Source organism: Equus przewalskii, chromosome 8 (assembly GCF_037783145.1).
Source record: "Equus przewalskii isolate Varuska chromosome 8, EquPr2, whole genome shotgun sequence".
Lineage (NCBI taxonomy): Eukaryota > Metazoa > Chordata > Mammalia > Perissodactyla > Equidae > Equus > Equus przewalskii.
Genome location: NC_091838.1, coordinates 66,957,078 through 66,982,139, shown reverse-complemented (window position 1 = coordinate 66,982,139; position 25,062 = coordinate 66,957,078). Strand labels below are relative to the sequence as shown.

General features: G+C 50.4%; 1 protein-coding gene across 7 annotated transcripts in view; it reads right to left on the bottom strand.

Annotated features, from left to right (window-relative positions):
• ZHX2 (zinc fingers and homeoboxes 2) overlaps positions 1–25,062 on the bottom strand; it is a 153,462-nt gene that overhangs the window by 67,048 nt on the left and 61,352 nt on the right. For 2 of the 7 annotated variants that reach the window (XM_070631963.1, XM_070631964.1), the window contains exon 2: positions 15,839–15,909. The gene's annotated coding sequence lies outside the window, so the exon portion shown is untranslated. Of the gene's footprint in view, positions 1–15,828; positions 15,910–16,126; positions 16,576–25,062 lie in introns of those variants that run through there. The other 5 variants (XM_070631967.1, XM_070631969.1, XM_070631965.1 and 2 more) reach the window with 4 other exon arrangements.

Here is a 25,062-nt window from a genome sequence, read left to right as displayed (position 1 = left end):
AGCGAGCCTGTAAGGGGGAGACCACTCAGGTCTGGTGAAAGATGACAGGGTCTGGACCAGGGTGGCGGAGGAAGCAGGCCCCAGGGGTTAGCAGTAGTCTCTGTGGGTTTGGGCAGGCAGGGAGAAATTCTAGCAGACCTAAGGTCCAGTTTTGGGCTTTTCATTATTTTGCAATTTGGGGCGGGTCACTACAGTCTTTAAAGAAAGGAAGAAAGAATGTTTAAAAAATTAATGAAGATTCTTGAGGGTGGAGGGAAAGGACCATAACCACAGTGGTTGGAAAAGTGCAAAGCTCATCCACCGGCTTTGGATAAAAATAAACAGTGGGGGTGGGTGTGGGTGTTTGAAGAATTATGCAAGGAAAAGCTCTTGCTTCCATTCACTCCTTTCAGGGAACAATGACCACGACGTGATAAGCCACAGGGCAGTGCTTGTCGGTGTCTGAAACGTGGCCAAAGGAAGGAGAGATTAATCATACGTGCCATCTCGGGGCAGATTAAGACAACAAGCTAGCAATTTTGAGTCTGATTAGAAACTGCTAAAATCAGAACTTCCAGTTAGCGATTACACTTTAAACAGCCCTCTTTTTCGGGGGGTTGGGGGGGGTGGGTGGGAGCAGGGAGGGTGATAGATTTAAGTTAATTAAACCCAGTGCTTAATCAAGTGTTCTCAGATATGAACGATCTCCCTTCTGCATGGTTAATGTAAATCTGGGTTCCCAGCTCCATTAAGTTTGCTGGCTGGAAGTTTTAAGAAGATGGGGGGCGGGTCCCGTTAGAGAGATGAAGCCAGGCACTTTTCTAGGGGTGGGAATCGTGGAGTGTAGAATGGGGGACTCAGGGAGGGGACAGAAGCCCCTTCTCAGGAGTCAGGCAGCCTGGAAAAGCAGTGACTGACTGTCTTGATCTCCGGAGAAGCTGGCTTCAGTCTCCATGTGGCCTCTTACCAACAGGGTGACCTTGGGCAAGTCCCCCATCCCAATGGACTCCTAAATGTTTTATCACACGAGACGCCTTTTGTGATTGCACTCCCACACCCCATAAAGATTTTGTCCACCAACTACATTTATCAAACTCTACTTCATTTCTGTTTATGGTTAACCAAAATGCACATAGTAATGACAATAGGTAATATTTACCACGTGCTTCCTATGTTTGTTCCAGGTACTGTTCTAAGCACATGATGTAGATTAACTATTTAATCCTCAAAACAACTCTAAGAGGTAAACACCATTATCCCCATTTTACAGCGGAGAAAATGGAGGAGGCACAGAGAAGTTAAGTAACTTTCCCAAGGTCACACAGATAGTAAATGGGGGAACAGAAATCTGGACCCAAGATTGTGATGGAATGCAGGGAAACAGAGTTTTAGTCAGTGTCAGCCTTGACCTCTCTTGCCTCTCATAGGGGCTGGCAGCCAAAAGTTAACTGCTTCAGCCTTCATTTTCTTATCTGTAAAACAGACACACATCCTTGCTCTAAACTCCCTCCAGGAACTAAAAGGCTCTGTGTCAAGGTGTTTCGAAAGCTTTACAGATACGTGGTGCATTAGGATGAGGGCAGAGGGGCCTCAGGGCTCAAGCACCGATCCTTTCAGCAACCTCACGTGCCCAGCAAACGAACTGGTGGCGACATCGCATCTGAATCAGAGAATTCGGTCACATAGGTCATTCGGTATTAATCGAGTGTTAGAATTTAGAGCGCCAATGCCACTGCCTTCTGAGTCATTGGGTTCAGGGGACCCAAGCTTTGGATGGGATAGGATTTTGTTTCTTGGGGCGTGAACACAGGGGTTCTCGACTGATGCTCGGGCAGCCTCTCTTCTAAATGCTTTTTAGAGGGGTGGCATGTCCTCCCCATACGCTTCTCCATCTCAAGGTTCCAGAGGGACAGCGACAGCTGGTATTTATGGTGTCCTTGCTGAACCTCCATATGGGAAGCAGGCTCTGCAGACAGCCAGCATCTAAGCCCCAGCTCCACCATGGTGGGACCTCTGGCAGGTCCCTCATGTCTCATCTGTAAAAGTGGGCTAACAACAGCCCTTCTCTCCGTGCGGTTTGGAGGGTTAAATGAGAGTGTTCACAACATTTCCAACTGCAGGACAGCGCTCACGAATCTCGCTGTTCACCTTAAACTCATTTACTTCTCCTAACAACCCTATCAGGGAGATAAGATTCTCGCCAGAGACTCAGAGAGAACAAGGGACCCATCCAAGGCCACGTGTGTGCAGGGGGCAGAATCAGGATTTGAACACAGTCTTCAGAATGCGCAGGAAGGTGACCCCAGGGCTGAGTTGGAGATCGGTGGTGGTGGAGAGAGAACCAGGGTTGGGTCACACACCTGCCATTGAGAAAGTCACTTAAGCTCTCTGGGCCTCAGTTTCCTCATCTGTGAATTGGGAATAACGCCTGTCCTTATTGCTATGGGAAATACCAAATACAAAAGAAACTCAAGGTATTGGGCTACTGTGAAAAAAAATGTGGAATGAAAAAAAATTCTTAGACAGGCCTTTCTTTCAGTTGACCTACATTTCCAGGCAGACTGCCTTTAGGGCAAACCTCGGGTACCAGGTTCTGCAGGGAAGCGCGTGGCTAACCCTGAGTTCCCAGGGCCGCGCTGTCTTTGCTCTGCGGGGAAGAGCAATGCATCGAACCTAGTGCTCCTGGGAGTCCACCAGGTCCTCATCCCTCTGGCGATGGCTTCTCCTTGTCATTGCAGACCCCTTGGGTCTGGGATTGGGTGTGATGTTGAAGATACAGATGCTGACTTAAATGCCATGCATTGAGGACTCCACTCTGAGGTCAAGTTCACCTCGTGGCTCCTGGACCAGAGGAAGGTATGCAACTATTCCAAGTTTGTCTTTGAAGACTTCCCTCCCAGATGGCTTGATGGTTTTAACAGATGGATTTTGGGAAACGCATTATTGATTGCAGTAACAGTCCTGACTCTGTACCCCTCCCTGTCTCCATGCTCTTTGACACGCAACCTTGCAGAGCCCTCCCACCATGAGTCTGGCCGTGTGACTTGCTTTGGCTCCCTGGATGTCCATCAGCAGGTGGGATGCAAGCTGAGGCTTGAAAAGCAAGGTTCTGCTTACGCTCTTGCTCATCTCCCACTACCATGAGAACACGCTGGGGCAAGGCTCCTGGAGGGGTAATGACGGTGGAGCTTTGCCAGCTCACCCCTGTCATCCCAACTGAGGCCACCTTAGATCAGTGAGCGTCCAGCCAACCCCAAAGATATGAGCGAGCCCGGCCAAGATAACAGAGCCACTTAACTGACTTAGCTGATCGCAGGTTCATGAGCGAAGCCAACCCAGACACGCTGGACCCCGTAGACTGCGAGCAAAATCAACGTCTGGTTGTTCACCAGTGAGGTTGGTCGTGGTTTGTTATGAAGCACTACTGTGACAATAAACGACCGATACACATTTATATTTTTAAAAATGTAGTACACTCTGGCTTTGATTATAATTTGCTACACAATCTAAACCGTCCTTTCTCTGCTTCTTTCTTTGCTTTCGGAGCTACTGGCACAAATGTTTTCAGTTTCCATATATGTACACACTTAATACAGATGTTATTATTTTACTCCAATTAAATCCTGATACAGGCACATGGAAAATGCTAAAAGCTTTGCTTTCTTATGTCTCATGCTTCCTCTTTTAATCTATTTATTTTAAATAAAAATCGAATGCATATTTTAAATAAACAGGTCATGTCTGTTTAAGATGAGCTCCCACTCAATGCCAAGAATCTGCCTTTTGAGTAGTCCAGCAGACTGCGGTTCCCCTCCAAAGGCAGCGTCTCAGAGTGCTCCTCCTCCTTAGAACTGCTCCTCCACCTTCACATCCCATCCTCCACCCATGAGGACTCCGAGCTTTCAAGGCATCTCCAGCCACTTCCTTAGACAGCCCTCCCCACAGCCTGCCAGCGGGGTGCCTTGGCCCCCATAGCATTGTTTGCATGTTCCCTGCACTTTGCATTTTGTTTGGTGGCAAATGCAGACAAACTGGATTCAGATGCCCTCTTACTAGCCTCACGACTTCAGGCAAGTTCCCCACTCTCTCTGAGCCTCGGTCTCCTCATCTGCAAGGTGAGGCTAATAATAATGACAGCATCTCTCTCGCAGGGTTGCCTGTGCAGAATAAATGAGATAGCATGACTCCAACGCTTAGCATAGCGCCTGAGGGATAGTCAGCCCCAAATAGATGTCAGCTATTATTATAATTGTGCGCGTGGTACCATGGGAACCCGATACCCCAGCGCGCAGTGATTTAATACTTACCATGTGCCCACTGTTTCGAGTATTTTAAGAACTGTTCTAGTGCTTTTTATATGTTTATTTCATCTTTTAAACTTCATAACAGTTAGGTTGTCATATAGGTAGTGTAATTATCTGCAATTTATGGATGAGAAAATGAAGGCACAGAGAGGGTAAGTAGTTTACTCAAGGGCACACAGCTAATAGATCACCATGATCGCTCTACTTTATTATAGTTATTCACCCATCTTTCCCATTGGGGAGCTGGAATGTGAAATTAACTTATGCCTTTCCAGTACTTAGTACATAGTTGACCATCACGGTGGTAGACACTGCCACAGAGTGTTCTGTCCCTGGTCTTTTCTCTTGGCACTGACCTCTTCAAGGGCAGAGGACTGGGTCCACTGGTCCCCGCACCTGCTTGTTACTGAACCGACCAACCCGGTGGGACCAGATGTTGCCTGGCAGAGGACATGAGCTCCTTCTCACCCCGGCGCACACAGGCTCTGAGTTCTCCACATGCCAGCTCACCATCCAGCTTGATTCAAGACACAGGAAGCCAACAGGGCTTCCAGCAGTCTCGAGCGAGCGGCACTGAAATTAGTAGATTGGTGTACAAAGGCCGTTTAATAACGCTATCACGCTACCCTGTCCTCACGGAGCCCTTGTGACAGTCTGCATTAAAGAAGCGAAAACCCTCAATTGTCGTGCGGAACCGTGGCTTGGCATCACATTGGCTCCCAGCCCCCAGAACACTTGCATTTTCTGGCAATGGATGGCATTTAGGGATCAGGGGAAACTGATGGCTTCATGCAAAAATGTCCTCGTAGACCCCTCTGAGCCCTTTGTAGTGTCGACACTCTTCTGCTCGCCTGTCAGGAGAATAATTTTCATTAAATATTAAGGAGCTGTTTGTTAAAATAATGTTGTCATGGTAACTGGGTGGGGGGAGGGGTGCTGAATAGTCTGGTGCTGCCCGAATTGTGGCATATTAATCAAGCTGTCCTAAAGAAGTGACTGCATTAGGAAAGTGACTGTGCCTCCCCTTAACCAGGAATGCGGAGGACCCAGGGGCCTGGGGTTTGCCCTGGTTGTCACTGTCAAAGATGTAGGCACTCATGAGTTCCTGGTGCTGTGCTCTGTGTTCTGGATGGATAGTTGATAGACGGACTGATGGATGATGGATGGAGGGATGGATAATGGATGAATAGATAGATAGATTGATAGATGGATGGATGGACGGATGGATGGACAGATGGATGATGGATGGATGGATAATGGATGGATAGATGGATAGATGGACAGGATGGATGGATGGATGGATGATGGATGATGGATGGATGGATAATGGATGGATGGATGGATGATGGATGGATGGATAATGGATGGATGGATGGATGGATGGATGGATGGATGATGGATGGATGAGGATGGATGGATAATGGATGGATGAGATGGATGGATGGATGGATGGATGGATGATGGATGATGGATGGATGGATAATGGATGGATAGATGGATAGATGGACGGATGGATGGTTGGATGGATGATGGATGATGGATGGATGGATAATGGATGGATGGATGGATGATGGATGGATGGATAATGGATGGATGGATGGATGGATGGATGGATGATGGATGGATGGATAATGGATGGATGATGGATGGACGGATGGATGGATGGATGGATGGATGATGGATGATGGATGGATGGATAATGGATGGATAGATGGATAGATGGACGGATGGATGGATGGATGGATGATGGATGATGGATGGATGGATAATGGATGGATAGATGGATAGATGGATAGATGGACGGATGGATGGATGGATGGAGATGGATGATGGATGGATGGATAATGGATGGATGGATGGATGATGGATGGATGGATAATGGATGGATGGATGGATGGATGATGGATGGATGGATAATGGATGGATGATGGATGGATGGATGGATGGATGGATGGATGGATGATGGATGATGGATGGATGGATGGATGATGGATGGATGATGGATGGATGGATAATGGATGGATAGATGGATAGATGGACGGATGGATGGAGAGATGGATGATGGATGGCTGGATAATGGATGGATAGAATGGATAGATGGATGGATGAATGGATGGATGGATGGATAGATGGATGGATAGATGGATAGATGGATGGATGGATGGATGGATGGATGGATGGATGATGGATGGATGGATGGATGGATGGATGGGTGAATGGATGGGTGGATGGGTGGATGGATGCTGGAACCAAAATTTTAGATCTTCGTGTCACAGCTGTTTCTGACAGCTCTTCCATTTTACAGTTTTCCTTTTACAGTGGAAAGAAATCTTGCCTGAGAATTGGGGGAAAGAGGTCAGGAAGATAAATGGGGAAGACACGGCCACAGGTTTCTTCGTCTGAAAGAAGAGCTAATGGCAACAACAGGGAGGCAAAGGAGAAGAGGGTGGCGGCAGACAGCCTGGGTTCAAACCCCAACCCCTCCTCTTCTCACTGTGTAATCACCAGCCAGCGACCTGCTCCCCTAACCAGCTTCTGCTTCCCCGCACGCCCAAGGGGCTCATAACTGTGTGCACCTCAGAGGGCTGTGAAGGGGATTAAAGGAGATGAAGGGTTTGCCCAGAGTAACAGCTCAGAAAGTTGTGACCACCATCTCTGCTACTTCTGGCACCTGTGACTACTACCGGCTCTGCTGCTGTTGCAGCCACAACTGTTATGAAAGCCACCACTGAGGGAAGGCCTCATGATGCTTTCGGGGTCTAAAGGTCTACTCGGGCTCCTTGGATCCTTGACCAGCCAGTGTAAGACCCAACCCAGGTCTGGTTGACTCTACTGCCATGTTCTTTCTGAGGTCAGCAAACTCTTTCTGTCAAGGGCCAGATAGGAAATATTTTCAGCTTGATGGCCCACATGCAGTCTCTGCCACATATTATTTTTCTTGTTTTGAAACAACCCTTTAAAAACCTAAAACCGTGCTTAGCTCACAGGCTGCTCAGAGATAGGCATAGTTGACTGGTGCCTGCCATGCTGCCTTATGAGGAAATAGAGGAAAAGGGAAGCCCAATAAAAGGAGATGGATAAATGGGTTTTTCTCCCACGAAAAGTGGGGTGAAGCCACACATAAAGAAAAACTGGGGTCCAGGAATTTGTTTTACTTTAAAAAGCAAAATAACACCAGCATCGGTGATTCACTGTAGGCTTGTACTGCTCATCTTGTCATCGAGAAAAGGGAGGCGTCGAGGAGTGGGGTGACCTGGCCAACGTCACGCTGTTAGTAAGCAACAGAGCTGGGACATAAGCCCAGGTGGTCTGGCACCGGAGAACTCCACCAACCCTCCATCCACCTCCACTACTGTCGGAAAGAATCTCTAGTTTCTCTCACTCTGAGACTCCTGACATCTTCCATCAGCTGACCTCCTGGGGAAGAGCCAGACTTTGGGGCCTGGCAGACCTGTGATCTGGCCCCACCTCTACTGTTACTGTACCCGTGACCTTGCAAATGATGAACTTGTTTGGTGCCTCCGTTCCCTCAATGGCAAAATGAGAATATTTGCTATCCTGCTCTCTGGGTGGTTACGCAGATGAAATGAGTTAGACATGTAAAGGATTCAGCAAATGGCTTTGGACGTGCTGAGTGCGGGATCAGTGTTAGAAGTGGTGATTATAACAGTCACTGTGGCAGGCAGAATAATAGCCCCAAAGATGCCCGTGCCCTGATCCCCAGGACCTGTGAACATGTTACTTTCAATGGCAAAGAGGAATAAGGGTTGCAGATGGAATTAAGGATGCTAATCCACTGACCTTCATGGAAAGAGATTATCCTGGATTATCTGGGTGGGCACAATGTAATCACAAGAGTCTGTTAAAGATAGGAGGGAGAGGCAGTCAGAGGCACACAGCACAGGGAAACTCAACTGGCCATTGCTGCCTTTGCAGAGGGAAGGGGCCAGGAGCTAAGGAATCCGGGCGGCCTCTAGAAGCTGAAAATGACAAGGAAATGGACTATCCGCTAGAGCCTCTTGGAAGGAATGCATCTTGTCGACACCTTGATTTTAGCTCAGTGAGACCCATCTCAGACCTCTGACCCCCAGAACTGGACGACAATAGATTTGCGTGGTTTGAGCCACTAAGCAATCTGTTACAACAGTAGTAGGAAACCGATATACTGTTTTCAATGCAAACGAGAGGCCTCAGCAGTGTTGGGAGTGCCACCTGAAGCAAAGACGGCCTCCTGCGCAGGCTGGAGGATGAGGGGCCTTCCCCGCCCGCCCACCGATGCTGCTCAACCAGCCACCCCGGGCTTGGCGATGGACGTGTGCCTGATCCTCTCCATTCCAGGGCGTTTGCTAAGATGACTAGGGAAGCAAAGCCCTCTTTCTGTGGGGGTTGCCGAGTTCTCGCTGGATCAGTGGGGAAATGTGAAGCCCACACAGAAGAAAGCTGAGTCGAGCGATGGAGAGAAGCGATGCCTGCTGACATTGTTTAGCTCCAGCTGGGCTCCAAGCCAGACCAGCTCAGACTTTTCAATGACACGAACCGCTTTTTTGTTTTACACTTACGTCAATTTGAATTAGATCTCTATCTAGTAGCCCAAAGTCTGACTAATAGAATCAAACATGCAGTTAAGCATTGTTACCGACTAGTTTCACGTGTGATTTCCATGGCCAATAAACTTTGGGCTCTGAAATAACACAGGATGGGGGGTAGGGCAGGGCACTCAGGCCACGGTTTTAGACTGACAGTCGGGGAAGGGCGGGATGCCATATCTCGCTTCTGTCTCCATTCCTCCTCTTTAGCTCAGAGATGTTGAGTCCACTCCTGCTCCTGGAGGAAGTAGCCAAGAACCCCTTACATGCTGCTGAGCGGGAGTGTGGTTTGAACTCACACCTGGATCTGGGGAAGAACCAAATGCTCATAGTGGGATTTTCACATCTAGTCCACTAGGGCTGAGTGAATCTCACACTAGTAGCACGTGGGATGGTTGGAGCTCAGTTTCCTGAATGAGCTGTTTCTTCTGGTCCTGCCTCTTAAATGTTGATGGTGTCCCAGGGTTCTGTCCTCTGGCTCTGAGCTGTCTCCCAGAAAGCACAGTCACTCCATAGCCTTGCCTGTCTCCTCCATCAGCTGTCTGTCCTTCTTCATCCTTTCTGAATAGGCCCGAGGGATGTGGCACGTGCCCTTTGCTAACGGTGATGGCTGCCCACGTTGATTTTTCATAGGACAGTGAGTGTGGGGTGGGGGCTCTTGCACAGTTGGGGAGGGCAACACAATTTGAAAAGAACCCAGGTGATGCTCATCTCCTCTTCCCCCAGGAACACACCCACCAGGCTGATAATCACCGACTGCCATATGGATGCCTCCTGAATTCATCCATCCTTTTCTGAGCTTGCTTCTGTGCTCCAGGCCCATGCTGGATGTTTCTAGTAGGATGATGAAACACACACTAATCCTAAAATTAATATCAATACGAATACTAATATAATGCAAGGTCATACTTATTGAGCATTCCCTCTGTGCCAGGCATCGTTCTTAACACTTTACACGTACTGATCCGAACAACCCTCTCAGGCAGCTAATAACTGTGTAACCCCCACTATGCAGATGAAGAAACTGAGGCTCAGGAAAGTTAGATGACCCCTCCAAGGTCACACAGCTAGTAAGAAGGATTTAAATTCAAGCCATTTGGACTCTGGAGGCCACCTGCTTCACCACTGCTCTACGTTGCCTCTGGGGGCCCTGGATGCCCCACAGGTGTTTCACTGCTACGTTCCCAGCACCTTCTGCACCATTTTTTTCTCCACCCGTTCCCCGCTGTGGCTCACAGGATCGCTCTCTCTTAGATTCTCAAGCCAGGAGCCTGGGGCTCACTCTTGACCCGTCCTTCCTCACTTTCATGTTCAAGGCTTCTCAATGCTTTCTCTGAATTGGTACTCTGGAGCGATCCCCTTGCTCCACCCCGGCCGTGATGGCCATGCCACGCCCTCTCTCCACAGCTGCCTCATCTTTGATCCCTCTCTTACCTGCACCCTACTCTCTGCACTGTGACCACGTCATGTGTCTAAACCCAAGGTTGCATCACATCACTCACTTGGTTCAAAACTTCTGAAAGCCGCTCATTGCTTTCTGCAGAATCCGATCCTGAGTATGGCACTTGAGGACCTGTCTGGTCTCACTCATCTGACCCTGCCCATCTCAACTGCCACGTGCTCCCCACCGGGCTCTACCTGCCCCAGCAACACCAGACTTCTGACATCCTCCAAATGTCCCGGGCTTCCTCTCTCTCTGCACCTCTGCCCACGCTTCCCCTTCCTCCCAGTCTGCAGAAATTCTCTCCCTCCCTCAGGGCCTAGCTGAAGCCTGCCTGAACCTGCAGGCAGGATGAAGGACTTTGTTTCCGTGGGTGGGAAACTCACAGTCTGGCTGTCAACCAGGCCATCACACGACACCCCGACTTCTGTGTTTATTTACTTACTGATTTTGTTTTACTAACAATTTTACTCTGTGCCAGGCACTGTTCTAAGCACATGCCATAAACTCAGGAGTCATCACAACTACCCTACGAGGTGGCCCATTTTACAGATGAGGACACTGAGGCACAGAGAAGTTAAATAACTTGGTCAAGATCACAGGGCTAGCAGAGGTAGAGCTGGGAGTCCAGCCGAGCCAGTCCAGCTCCCGGGTGCATCTTAACCACTCTGCAGGACTGCCTCACACCGGGTGGTGTGGACGGTAAGGTCTGTGGGAGCCCAGAGAGGGCATGAGGGCTGCAGAGGAAGCTGTTGGACGTGCTCTGAGCTTGGAGTGATGTGACACCCCTGCCTGCCCAGGCCTCCAGGTGACAGCTCCCAGGGAGGAACCTACATTGGCCATGCCCTCCAACCTGAGGCCTGCCCCTTGCCCCAGGGTGCCCTCAGCTCCACCCTCAGGAGCTAACAGTCAGAGGCTGGACAGGGATAAAGGGAGGGACCTGTAACAGAGTCATCACACCAGGGGGTGGAGCTTCAGTGGGAAGAAGGGAAGGGCAGGACGGGGGTCTCCTTCCTCTTTCCCTTGCCTGTGGGATAGTGGGATGGCTGCTGGCCATGCCCTCTCCTGGGGCGGGGGCGAATGGAGGCTGGTGGTTCCTCAGGCAGGGGAGTAGGGCACAGTTCAAACTTCTTACCCACTTTTAACAAGTCAAGTCCCATCCTTTGGGCAAGCTCCCACTCAAATTCAGTTGGTATCATTCTGGTGTTCAATCACCTTCGCTGTCTGGACTCTCCCTAGAGTGGGAGTGGAATCGGAATGTTGACGCTTGCTGAGTTCAAGGGGAGATGTGGCGGTGGCCTAATCACCATGCGGTTTGGTCCCCTCAGAGAAACCCTTACAGGAGCATTCGCGCACATGCGTGTCAGGGACCTGGGAGCATCGGCGCCTCCACTCAGAAAACTGAGAGTTGAAGGTTTAAGTGGACCTTTCCCACTGAAGAATCATCAAGAGCAAAAATGAAGAGCCTCTGAAAAACTAACAGGAGTCATTTGAAAAGAAAGATACTATTTTAAAAAATCTATCTGCAACATCATTTTCTTGAACATATTGCAAGAAGAAAGCTGTGCTTTCAGGGTGAATTTAGATGGGAGAAGAAATAGCATTTTTTTGACCATCTTTTGGGAGCAAGACCGCCTGCTAGGTCTCTTCCACATCTTATCCCATTTACTCTCCCGAAGAGCCTGGAAGGGGTATTATTTCCCCATTTTACAGATTGGGAACTCAGGGGAAATCTAGTTCTGGACTATTTTGTCTCATCTTCTGCCCATAACTCTGTGAAAACAGCTTATTCTCAGCTAGCACAGCCAAGTCTCTTTAATTCAAATTCCCTAGCAATATGAAATAGAAGCAAAGCTGCCCATTGAATAATTTTCTACTTCAAAAAATGCCCTGCTTTTGTTGGAGTTTCGGTGGTATCCATCCTCAGCAGAAATACAGAGTCAGTACCCTAGAAGTACAGGTCAGGCGCACTCAGCCATGTGGTCAGAGCTGCTGAGCACAGATCTGTGTGGCCCTGCATTACCCCAGTCAGCTGGCCGGGCTGAGCTGACTTCGTGCGCTGAAAGGTAATAAAGCTCATCGGCATGCTGGAGGCCTCCTCAGATTACGACTTCTCACTTGGTTTGGTCCTCAAGTAGCCCAGATTAATGAGGTTTTGCTGTGCTTTGCCTTGTTGATGTGAAACAAGGCTGCTGATGCAAAAACCACAAAGTGTGAGGGACCGGCCCCATGGTGTAGTGATTAAGTTCAGTGTGCCCTGCTTCAGCGGCTGGTGTTCATGGGTTTGGATCCCTGGTGTGGACCGACACCCCTCCGTCACCCTTGCTGTGGCAGTGACCCACAAATAAAGTGGAGGAAGACTGGCACAGATGTTAGCTCAGGGCCAATCTTCCTCAGCAAAAACAAATAAACCAACCCACAAAGTATGAGAGCAGAAAGGGGCTTTCGAAATTGCCTCGTCCAGGGATGCCAAAAAGTGGCACATGTGCTACAGTCCTCCTTCTTGCCCTCTCAGCAGACATCACTAATCCATTGTAGCATACTCTTTCCTGCACAGGCCTCAGAACCCTTCTCAAGACAGTGCTTCTGGCAGCCATGGCCAATTGGCAGAAGAAATTTATTTGCCACCCCTGACCTTGCCCAGTCGTCTCATCTGAATAGAGGTGGAACAGAACCTGAGGGATCCTGCATGACTGACGGGGCCAGGAATTGTGACCTCTTTCCTCTGACTGCTTTGCCTTCAAAGCTGCCCCAGGAAATGTCACCTCACACCCGTCCCCTTCCCACAAAAGGCAGAAGTAAAAGTGGGGTGACTTGGTAGATGTTAGGGGGTTCCTTGGGCAAAGGAGACTGGTATGAGTGATATTTTTTAAGACCCCATAAGCACAGGGGCTGTGCTTATGCCATCAACGATTCTGGCTTATATGTCAATCTTACTGTCCAGCGGGGGTCACGCTGTGAGGAGCAGAGGAGGAGAAGGTAGGCCAGAGCAAGGTCCTTCTATGGACTCAGGTCTCCTACTAACGCAAGAGAAGTGACCCTGACCAATGTTTCAGGCAAATGCAATTTTTATCTGAAATATGCTCCAAGTCCTGGGGTGGTGGCTTTTGCAAAGTGAGGCATCGTTCTGAGAATCTGACTTCTGGCCGAGGAGGGAGCCAGCCCTCACCGGGGAAGGGATGGGGAACCGACATGGACCGTGAGGCTGGAGACTGTGCTGGCCACGCTTGAGCCCTATGTGATTTTCCCTCTGTACCGACAGGATCTTTCTCTCATACCAGGCTTTTCAGTTTTCAAGACCGCTTCTGCCAGGGAGGGAGGCCCTCACTGGCTTTTCATTCACTGGGGGAAAGGAGGTCCTGAGAAGTCAAACCACTCTCCATGAGGCACCCCAGCTGGTAATAAATGTCTGCGCAGCCCCTGCCTTTCTACCAGTGCCAGGACCACCACGGACCATGAGAGGGAGAGCAGGAAAAAGGGAGCCACCCTTGACCACCAGCATCTCTGTTTTAGACAGTGTTAGGGGGAGGCACTGCTTCCTCCAGCCTCTCCCCACAGCTAAGTCTGGGCTTCTGATTCCCAGCCTAGTGCTCTGTCCTCTGACCCACACTGCTATTTCCTGCTCTTCACCTGGGGCCATGTCCCACATCTAGAACAAGAATAAGGGCTAATATTTACTGACTACTTACTATGTGCTGGCACAGGGCCAAGCAGCTTGACACGAATTAATTCATTGAATCCTTGCAGCCACGCTGTGCGGTACATAGTGTCACTATATCCGTGTTACAGACAGGGAGATGGAAGCAGAGAGAGGGTGGCATCGTGCCCAAGGCCCTGCAGCTAGCGGGAGAGGCAGGATTTGAACCCGGGCAGTCTGCTCTTAACCACAGACATCACCTTCCCAGGCTGCTTTCCCTTTCAGTCATTCGACAGTCACTTACTGAGCACCTACTTTGTGTCAGGTGCGGTGAATCGAGGACATAGTCCCATCCTCAAACCTAACTCGTGCCTGAAGACTTGCCAAGGAAGCACCAAGTCAGGGCTCAAACGCACCAGTCAGTCCTCCCCTCTGCCTCCTTCCCCGCCCCCACACCGCGCTCCAGACTCGGCTGAACATCCAGCCTATGCCCAGGACTGTCAAACTCGCTTCTCATCCAGGTTGTCAGTTTCTTAAAGACCCTCTCTGGCCTCCCACGGCGCCGGCCCTCAGGGGCCCTTGTAAATATCCCTGCTGCCACCCGCCCAGGCCCAGGGCAAGCAGACCCAGTCGCAGAGCACAGAGGAAGCCGGCACTTGTCATTCAGACCCTCCCATTTGCAGTGGTGTCCCTTCTGCACAACTGCCCCAGCCAGGTCTGGGTGCCATTCTTCTCACGCTCAGTGAACCAGGTCTTGGTCACTCGAGTTTGTGGGCCTGCCCCATCCAAGGGCCCTGACTCCCTTGGGGAAGTCATGCTCACTGTCCTCCCACAGCCAGGGGTCTGGGAGTCCTGTCACAGCGTTCCCATCCCTTTTCTCCTAGTCTGTGTGGTCCGGATCCTGGGCCAGATCCCTCGATGGCCAGCGTGACAAGCTGGTAACTCTTCGGGTGATCCTGGTGGGGGAGCTCTCCAGAGCCTCTGGTGTTTGGAGAGTTGCCCACCCCCTCACATACAGCAGGTGTTTGGGGTCACACCTGTGATAGGTGAGGCTGTCTGGCGTTAGCTCAGGTACAGCTGGCCAATGGTCCACAGGTCTTAGAGACTTGAGGGTCACCTCATCCAGAAGCTTCTAAACAGTTTAACAGCAGAACCCTGACACAGAACACAGGCCGTGCTGATAGTGTGTGCGTGAGTGCCACGCTCCCCTCAGTCCCTCTCAGCCTCTCCTTTACCTACAGCCCCTCGGGGGTTCTGGGTCATCACAGAACAGACCATAAAGCACTGCCCCAGTCAAAACCACTCCCCACTTCAACGTTTCTCCAACCTGCTCTTGAATTCTGCCAGTGACAGGAAACTCACTACTTCTAATGGACGCCTATTTCACCTTTGCGTACCTCTTTAGTTAGGAATTTGTCCTTAGGCTGAGTCAATGGCTGCCCCCCTTCCTCTCGTCAGCGACAGTCCTTTCAATGTGCAACGGTGGCTTTCTTGCCTCTCTTTAGACATGTCTCCTCAGGGCTGTGGTTTACAAACTAGTGTGAGCCAAGTAGTTCCCTCTCTGTTCTCAGAGCGTGTCCCTAACCCTGGTTAGAGGTCCCCTGAAAACGATGCCAAGCACATGCCCGCTGGATGGGGAGTCTGAGCTGCCCTCATCTGATCAGAGAGAGGATGGTCCAGCCACCTGCCAGCTCAGGTTGCTTCTGGGGAGGGACTGGCAGGGACCCAGTGAATTCCAATGGACTCACCCCTTGATTGCCTGCACTGTGGCGTCTCCGGGTGCATCTGGAGGGAACAGCTTCAGAGCTGCAAAACCCAGCTCCCCCTGCCCCTCCCACTGGTCTCCTTTAAGACCAAGACCCCAACCTCCATCAAACACACCGTCACTCACCAATCCCGTATTGCTTACATCCTGGGAATCTTTCTACACTTTGATTCCGAGAGCAGCCAGTGCGTCGAGACCTACAAAGAAGAGAAACCCAATATTAAAAGCCAGGCAGAGCAAGTGGGTGTCCAACTCCCTTTTCTGGCAGGACTGAGGCACTGGGAGACCGGGCTGGAGATGGGGAGGAGAAAGGAAAAGGAGATGGTCCAGGACCGAGCTGAGCTGCTCATTAAACCAACCTCAAAATCTCTGGGCTTTGTGGCGATTCCGAAAGGAAAAACAAAAGACCCTCACCCTGGGTGAGTCAGCAGCTTGAGAAGCAGGCCTGTGAGAAGAGCGAAACTAAAAGCAAGAGCTGATGGTGGGGGAGGCCTCTTGAGCCTCACTCTGGGTCTCCTGGAGTCTTTGCAGTCTGTTCCTAGCAGTGGCGGGCCGCCTCTGGTTCCATTTTGATGAGGCGAGGGGGACAGCCCCATGCACAGCCCTCAAGTCAAAAAGATACTGCAGTTTGGAAAACAAAAGCCCCAAATGCGTATTTATATCCTGGGAGACTCCTGCCAAGCGAGCCCTGGATGCTCTGAAAATTCTTCAGGAGAGCTGTAGCCGGAGGAACAAGGCGTGTGCCCCGGCTCCGAGGACGCGTTCCCAGCATGGCAAGTCGAGGCCTGAGCTCCAGAGGTTTCTGCAGCCGGCAGAGGCCCACCTGCAGCGCACGTGTGTGCGGTGTGTGTGTGTGTGTGTGTAGCAGCGTGCTGAGCCGCGTGGAGGCCGCTCTGCTCCTCACGCCCCACGCCCAGCCCGACTTTCAAGCAAAACTTGTTTTTTCTTGTTTCCCTAAGAATTCAGAGGCCAGCGGACGTTTCTCTATTCGTCTATCCCTGTTCTCAGAGGAGAAGCCTCTGAGTAGGGGAAAAATCATCTTGATGGCAATAGTTTCTGCTGACTGCTTACCAGGCCCCGGGCCCTCGACACTTGGTCCATTTCCTTGCTACTCCAAGGGGAACTTGCATCACCTGGGAGCTGGTTGGAAAGGCTGATTCTTGGGCCCCACCCAGCCTTCTGGAAGCCGAACAAGCTCCTCAGGTGATGCCTGGGCACACCAAAATCTGCAACGTGCGCATTTATAAGTCAGCCCGGAAGTCGAAGCTCATTCTCCAGGTGGGGAAATAGGCTCAAGAAGCCCCCACTTGGCACTTATGGTTTTAGAACTGGTAAGTGGTGCAGTGGATCCACACCCACATGCCTGTGATTCCCAGGCTGGTGTGCCCTTCGACTGCACACTATTTTGGGAAGCAAAATGAGAGGCTGAAGGGGCAGGCAGGCCCTGCTTGGTGGGAGCGGAGGAGGGAAGGGCTGGAGAGGCCCCAGGCCCCGGAGAGGGAGGGTCCCAGGCGGGACTGGAGAGCGCTCAGAGAGGGAGGCGTTGGACAACGAAGGCGGGGTTCCCCTCCTCCGCACTTTTATCAAAGGCCGGCACAGTGTCCCTGTCTAGAAGTTCTGGGCCTTCTTCCTGCAGGGGAATTCAAGCTTCTGTATTTAATCCCAGAGATTAATTTATTTTGATTCCAGGGAGGTTTGCTGTCCTGCCCACTGCCCTTAGAACTAACCATCCTGTGGGAGACGGGAGGCAAGCTAACCTGAGTATTCCAGGCAATGACTTGCAGGAATGACGACACTCTGTAAATCCCTTATAGTTAGAAAGAGCTTTCCATCCACTAGCTAATCTCCTCCTTAAAAGAACTTGGAAAGTATCACTAGTGCTTTTGCAATTGAGGAAACTGAGGCACAGAGAAGTTAAGTGGCTTTCCTGAGGTCACCCAGCTTTCAGGCAGGCTGGGATTGAGGTCCTCTGATTCCAGTCCAGAGGTAAGAGCTCAGCTGCTCCTGATGGGGAAAGAGATCACATCACAGGTTTATGATGCTCTCGCTGTGTCACCCAACTGCGTATGGTCTTGCTCTACACTCTGCTCACAGAATGGGTTTCCTGAATCGACTCGTGGACCAAGAGGAAGATGGGTTACAACCCCCATAGGGGGCATGACGGGTACCTTTCTCGATGTAAACTGGCCGGCTGGCGTTCTTGGTTTGTGTTAGTCATGTGTTATATATTGTTCATTCTCATGCACTGCTTCTATGAGGCAGATCAGTGCAGATAATGTACATAGGGGAACAATGGCAATAAAATGTGGGGGTCGCACTGGTTCATAGGCAGGTGTTCCCAGCACATTAATGTTTCACCACCAAGTGATGGTAGCAAAGCACCCTGACACGGCTGAGTGTGGGAAGCCCCGGAGGGCTCCTCACTGTCCGGATGCCCACTCGCTCCACCTCTCGGCTCGGCGTGCCCACCTGCTCAGTCTTAGATCCTCTTGTGGCTCACTTCTCCCTGACACTTGTGCAAAGGCCGTGGGCCAGCCCGTCCATCCCTGCGACATTCTGGCAAAGTCTGCAAGTGCTCTTCCGCCTGGAACTTCTGATAGAGCGATCTGTCTTCTTCTGCCTCTATAACCCAACAGCTTCAACCCTGCTCTCGCCCCTTCCATCCAAGTCCCTGTTTTGGTTTTGAAAATATAGCCCTAAGGTTACTCAGGTCCTAAAGTCATTTTTTTGTTTTTTCATTTCAGCATTTAGCCTGCCCTTTGAACGGTGCCAGCATCATCACGAGGACTGTGCTTTGTTTCAGAGTTGCGTGAATTGTGAGCGCTCTGCTGCGGCCCAACTGTGCCCCAGTGATTTTTGGATTTTTCAGAATGCAAGGTTTCCTAGGAATGCATTTGTCATTTTATAGCAGAAATGCCTGCATAATGGAAGTTATATTATAGATACTGATATCTATATATAATAAATGTATAATATGGATAGTTATTAAATATTAAACCCTTTAGTATTGCTGAGTACTGAACATATGAAATATTCAATTAACAATCATTTATTGAGTGCCCATATACACTTGATTCTGTGCTAGGCACCAGACAGGCAAAAATAAATAAGACCCAGTTCTTACCCTTAGGAAATTCATGGTACAAAAAAGGAGAAAGACAGATAATAGACCGAATGTGAGAAAGGACAATGTATACGGAGGTGGCGCAGGTGGCAGCGGGTAACAGACGCCTCCTTGATCTCAGGATGAAAGCCACACTCCTTAGCGCAGGGCCTCCGAGGTCTGGCCCCTGCGCATCTCTCCCCACCTCACCCCGCCCTGCCATGTTCTGGGCTCGCCGACTTCCTTCTCAGCTTCTTGAAGCCACTGTGCTCCGTGCAGCCGTATGGCTCCACTGTCTTCACTGCTCTGTCCTCGCTCTTCCCCTAACTAACCCTGACTTACCCCGCAGGACTGAGGGAGGTAACACATAGGAAGTGCTTAGAATCATGTAAACAGGTATGTTAGCTACTACTATTATTGATAATACTTATTATTTTTCTTAACTGACTAGGTGCTTCTTCTTGGGCACAGAGAAGTAGAGTGACTTGGGTGGGGTTGCACAGTTGAATTGTTCTCGGAGCTGGGGAGTCTCATGGAATCGGTTCTGATTTCCTCGTTTATCCTCGAACCCAGCACTGCACCATCACCTGTTAGAGACTTGATCCTAACCAGTGTGGGGGAAAGAGTCCAGGCCTTGGGGACAGGAGGCCTGGTCCTGGTTCTCTCCCACTCTTGTTCTCTGCCCTCACTCCCATCACTTGCCTCCTGGGGACCTCGGTTTCCTCGTCCGCTTAGTGGGGCTCTAGACAGAACCTGCCACCTTGGGCTGCACGGGGGATCCAAGCCGTGGTCCCAACACAGGCCCCACACATGGAAAATGGCAGTCCTCTCAGAGAACAAACCCCAGTGCTCACACACGGTTGGGAGCTGTTTGAGTTTTGGCCGGTCAGGCTGGAGAGATCCGTACAACATGGATGAACCTCAGAAACACTGCGATAAGTGAAAGAAATTGGACAAAAAAAGACTCCATCTTGTATGATTACGTTTATATGAAATTTCTAGAAAAGACAAAACTATAGAGACAGAAAGATCAGTATTTGCTTGGGGTTAGGGGTAAGAACAAGGATAGACTGCAACTGGACACAAGGGAAATTTGGGGGGATGGTGGAAATGTTCCGAAACTGGAATATTGTGATGATTACACAACTGAATAAATTTACCAGAACTCAAAAAAAAGAAAAGAAAATGGCAGCTCTCACTAGGAGCATTATAAATGAATGAAAGGGACTTAGAGCGTCCTTCAAGCTCAAAATGCACACACATATCCAGTCTTCCTGGCTCAGGACTCCCTTTGCCAGAAAATTCTGGTCATATGGAGCAAAATCCCAATAAGGAGAAATCTCCCCAGTGGATTTTCCCTACAGGTCCCCTCAGAGTCCCTTTGGCCTAATTTACGCCCATCAGATTGGAGACACCTGCAAACAGCCCCCCTTAGGGTATGTCCTCCAACATAGTTTATTCCGTTCCACTTTTCATTCAGCAAACTTTTGGCAGACGAGTAAGAAACTCTGGGTCTAGTAAACAGGTCATTATGTCCTGAGGTGATAGCCTCATATTGAGAAGAGGCCGAGGAAACCGTGGAATACAGGGGAAGGGGTGATGGGCTCGGCTGGGGCCACTCCAGACGGACACAAGAGGAAGGCCAAGTTCAAAGAAGATGGAAAGTTACGAGCCACTTCTGTGCAGCCATCACTCTGCAAGCCGGAAGAGGAAGTGCAGTCTGAAGTTGCCTGTCTTTGCTCCAGAAGATGTCCCACCTTGGTCAGCAACAGCAGGCTTTAACTCAAGGAGCATCACTGGCGAACGACTAACGGAATGGCCACCACTTCCTGAGCGCTCGCTCTGCCAGGCAATGGGCTGAGTCCTCACGTCTTAAGTCTCTTTCCCACAGTACCTCTGAGGAGCAGGAATTCACATACCCATTTCACAGAGGGCAACCCTGAATCTTAACAGTGATCCAACATATTGCCTAGAGTCACAAGAGCAGAATGTCCAGCCCTGAGGTTTGAACTCAAGCCTGATTGAATACAGTCTTTCCATTTTTTCCCACACTGCCTCTTAAACTTGACTCCATGACTGGAGTTGCCAGTAAATGGGGCCACCTTTCCCACCAACCCCAACCTACTCTTCCACTAAGACCCCTCAAGAGTACAGACAAGGCTGAGTTCACAACCTCCCCCAGGCGTGTGGGCGCAGCTCAATGTCATGAACGAGATCACTGAATTCTGCTCTAGAATTGATCTGTATTTGTTTCCAAACGTTTCCCCCTCAAAATTGTCAAGCACAATCGACACTCCAGGAGGATGTGCCCAGCGATGGGCAGAGCAGTGTCTGTTTTGCTCACTGCTGTCTCTTCATTCTTCCAACAAGTCTTTATGGGGCGCTGACTACGGGCCGTGGGCTAGGGAGACAAGGTGAGCCCTGCCCTGGCAGTTGGGTTGGAGACTAAGACTTCAATGACATTGTTGTGCTAATTGAAGCAGATCAATGGCGGCAAGATGGCCCGGAGAGGCACAGGAGGATACAGCAGATGTGGGGGAGACCTGAAAGGCAAGCAGCAGCGAACCAGGCAAAGAGCGGAAGGAAGAGTTGAGAAAGCTGGAGAAGGTGTGCGTGGGGCTGTGGCGGGAAGGAGCACGGTAGACACCAGACACAGGAAGTAGCCATAGCTGAGCAGGCCAGAGAAACAGTGAGGGCCAGATCTTCTAGGGACTTTCAAGAAGTTGCAAGTGATGAGAACTCACGAAAGAGTTACAGTCTTAGGGTCTGCAGATCCTGGCACATGGGGGCCCTCAAAAGTATTTGCTGAATGGACGTAGAATCCCGTTGGCCCCTGGGCCCCCTCCCATTGCCCCAGCAATCTCAGAAGCACCGTCCTGGGAGTCTGTCACCTTTACAAAGGGCAACCACAGGGCAATCTGATTTGTGTAGGAAAAATCCTCCCCAGGCACCTGGCTGGAGCCTCCTCCTGTCAGGCCTTGGGGAACCCTGGCTCCGCGCGGCTGCTGGCAGATGTGTGGGGATGAATGCACCTTTGATTACAGCTCATGTTTCGAGGGAAAGACACAGCTCCCTGGAGATCAGGAATCTATGAAAATGAGCCCTTGCAAAAGAGATGTGAGTGAGCTGGAAACACAAGCCCTCTGGGCTGGCAGTGGTTTCTTTCCTTAAAATAAACAACAATCGCAAAGAGAGGATCAACCTGGAGGAGACGCAGTTCTCCATAATCCCGAAAGGGCAGGACTCAAAAGCAAGTGGCAGAAGGTGGTGGAAGGGACTCGTCTGTGAGAAAGTTGGACCTGGTTAGGATATGCAGACACCATGTCTGGGGACGAGTGTGTCTGACTCTCTCTTGGGTGGGAACCTCAGCTCCTAGGTACATTAATTTAACTCTCATTTCTTTACCATAGGGAGACTGACCCAGTTTAGAATATATTTTCTACCTTTTAAGAGTTTTGTGTCCATCGACAGAATATTTTATCTTCTCTGTGCTTTAGATTTGTCATCCACAAGATGGGAGATGATGGGCATTAGATAATATTATGAAAGTAGGGTGCTGGGGTTTGTACCCAAGTGTGTCTGAATACAATTGTTCCATTTTCCCCACCCTGCCACTTGAACTTGGGACATATGCCCCACCCGTTCCCCACAATTATCTGGCATAAAATAGTGCTTAATAAATGCCAGCTCTGCTTCTCTTCTTTCACACATCTCTTATTTCCCTACTACATTTAGCACAAAGCTGGGTATCCAGGAGGTGCTTAATAAACCCACAGAAGCTGGACCCTCCTGTGGGCAACATAGCAGCTGAGAATACAGAAGGAAACGGCAGCTAGCTGTGTTTTCTCTCCACTGCATCCTGTTTGAACCCTTTATTAAACGTCTTAACTATTACTTGCCTTCAGGGTCAAAATAAAATTTCCACAGATTTCCACTTTGCACTCATAAATGATTCTCGCTAAACTCTTTTTCTTTTTAAATTCTTTTATGTGTGTGTGTGAGAGCATAAATGTACTGACTCATAGCTGGAAAAACTCTCTCTCCCTCACACATTCCAAATTTGTCTAGTCACATGAGTTGAGTAAGAGCGCTTAATGTGGCTGCTGGCCCCAAGCTGGCGAGCAGTTACGCCAGCAACGGGGCCCATTGCTCCCCTCCCGCTCCCTGCTCTGAGCCAGTGTAGCTGGGGAGGCTCTGTAATGGGCAGTGGATACCTGATGCAGGTTCAATGAATGCAAGGATTGGAAGGATTTGGCAACTGCCTAAGGCCAAACTCGAATTCTATAAGGCAGTGTAATATATTTAAAAAAAAAAATCAAATAAAAATTTGCATACGGGATCACTGGAATTTAACAACTTATTGACTCGAGTCGATGCTGGGCATTGTATCAAGCATTCCAGATGCATGACTCGTTAATCTTCACAGCCACGCTGTTAGGTAGGAATGACAATCCTCATTTTACAAGGGAGGAAACTGAGGCTCAGAAGTGTTAGAAACTTGCCCAAGGTCCCACAGTGTGCAGAGGGTGGAGCTAAGATTCAACCATGTGTAGCTCTGGAACAGATGCTCTTACACACCCGACCATTCATTCGGAAAGGACAGAATCCTTTTGCATAGAGAAAAGAAAACTCCATTTATTCTACAAATTGCCCTCCAACACTCAGAATACAAACATTGCACCAGACGTCAAAGGGGAGGCTGGCGGTAGGCATGGGCAGAATGGGGCAATTTGGTTACGGTCTTCCGTGAGTTTGGAACTGTACAGAGGAGCTATGATATAGGCACAAACGCTTACAATAAAAGTAAGTGAAAATGCCAATGGCAGGATTATAAAGTGGCATGGATGAGGAAGGCTGGGTCAGGGGATGACTCCGGCCGGGTGATCAGGAAGAGCTCCCTGGTAGAAGTACCATTTAAGCTGGATTGAAGGATGGGTAGGATTCAGACTGGAGGTGCCTAAAGGAGGTCCTGCCTGCTTAATACACTGAGTACACACAGGAAGCCAATGGCCCTGGGAGTTCCCATCCTGGTTCTGATTCGGTTCTGGTTCTGATTCCCTCAGTGGGAACATCTCCAGTGAGGTTGCTCTGAGCAAGCCCCTTGGCTCATGGGCCTCCGTTTCTCCTATCTGTAAGAAGGAAAATGAAGGAAGTGCCTGCATGTTCCAGCGAGGCGGAACCTTGGAGAGCTCCCAATTCATCCCATAGATTTGTAGATGAGAGAACAAGGGCCAGGGAAGCTGCAGCCTTGGGAGACCTTGGATTCGAACCCAAGTTTGCGGGATGGGGAAGCAGGAGTCCCATCTCCCACTCTAGCTGTTCTCCCAACACCCGCTCCTCAAGGGGCATGCCGACCTCTGTGAGAAGGCCAGCAAGCTCCAGGCACGCTTGGAAGGGGACACAGAGGACCCAAACATGCCTCTGCAAGCCCACTGGCATCAGGCTGTGACGTCCCGAGGGGTCCGGGAAGGCGAAACCAGAGAGCCTGAGAGTGGAGCCCCGGGCTGCCCACCGGCACCCAGCCCTCCCAGCACGCCCCGCTCTCTCAGCTGTGGCTGCCTCCTATCCTCAGGGATCCTGCTCACCCTCGGCTCCGGAAGTTTCCAGGAAACCATGACCAGTTCTCCGTGGCCATGGTTTTCCCTGACAAGATGGACATCTGGTTGTGACTCACACCGCTGGATTTCCGCCCAGGGCCTTACATCGTGAGTGGAGAGCACATTCTCTCGAACTGACAACCTGGCTAGCCTGCCGTGACAGCGGAGGCTGCCGCCGCCCTTGTCAGCTGATGCTGAGGTCATTTGAATGGCACCTCGGGTCTCCCGGCCTGGCATTTCTCTCAGAACTGGCCTGGGCCTGGATAGTCTTCCAGGGTCCCCCAGATACCAGACTCTTCAACCAAATTGCCCCTGGAATGCTCGCCTCCCTCCCCACACATCCTCCTCTGCCCTGGTCCCTGCTCCAACGGGACTTCCCGACCACTCATGTCCTCAGGGAGCTGCTCTCCTCTGAAAGCCCAGTTTCCTGGCCACTACACCCCGGAGGGCTGGGCAGAGGTCATGCGTCCCCACAAGGGCCACAGGCAATGACAACCACAACAGTCACAACAAACATTAACAGCTCCCTCAGATGCTGAGCGTGCCTACCCTCAGGCCTTCATGCTTGCTGTTCCCCCACCCGGAATACTCTGCCCTGAGTCTTTGTGTGGCTGTCAGCTTCCTGTCAAAGTCACCTCCCCCGGGGAGGC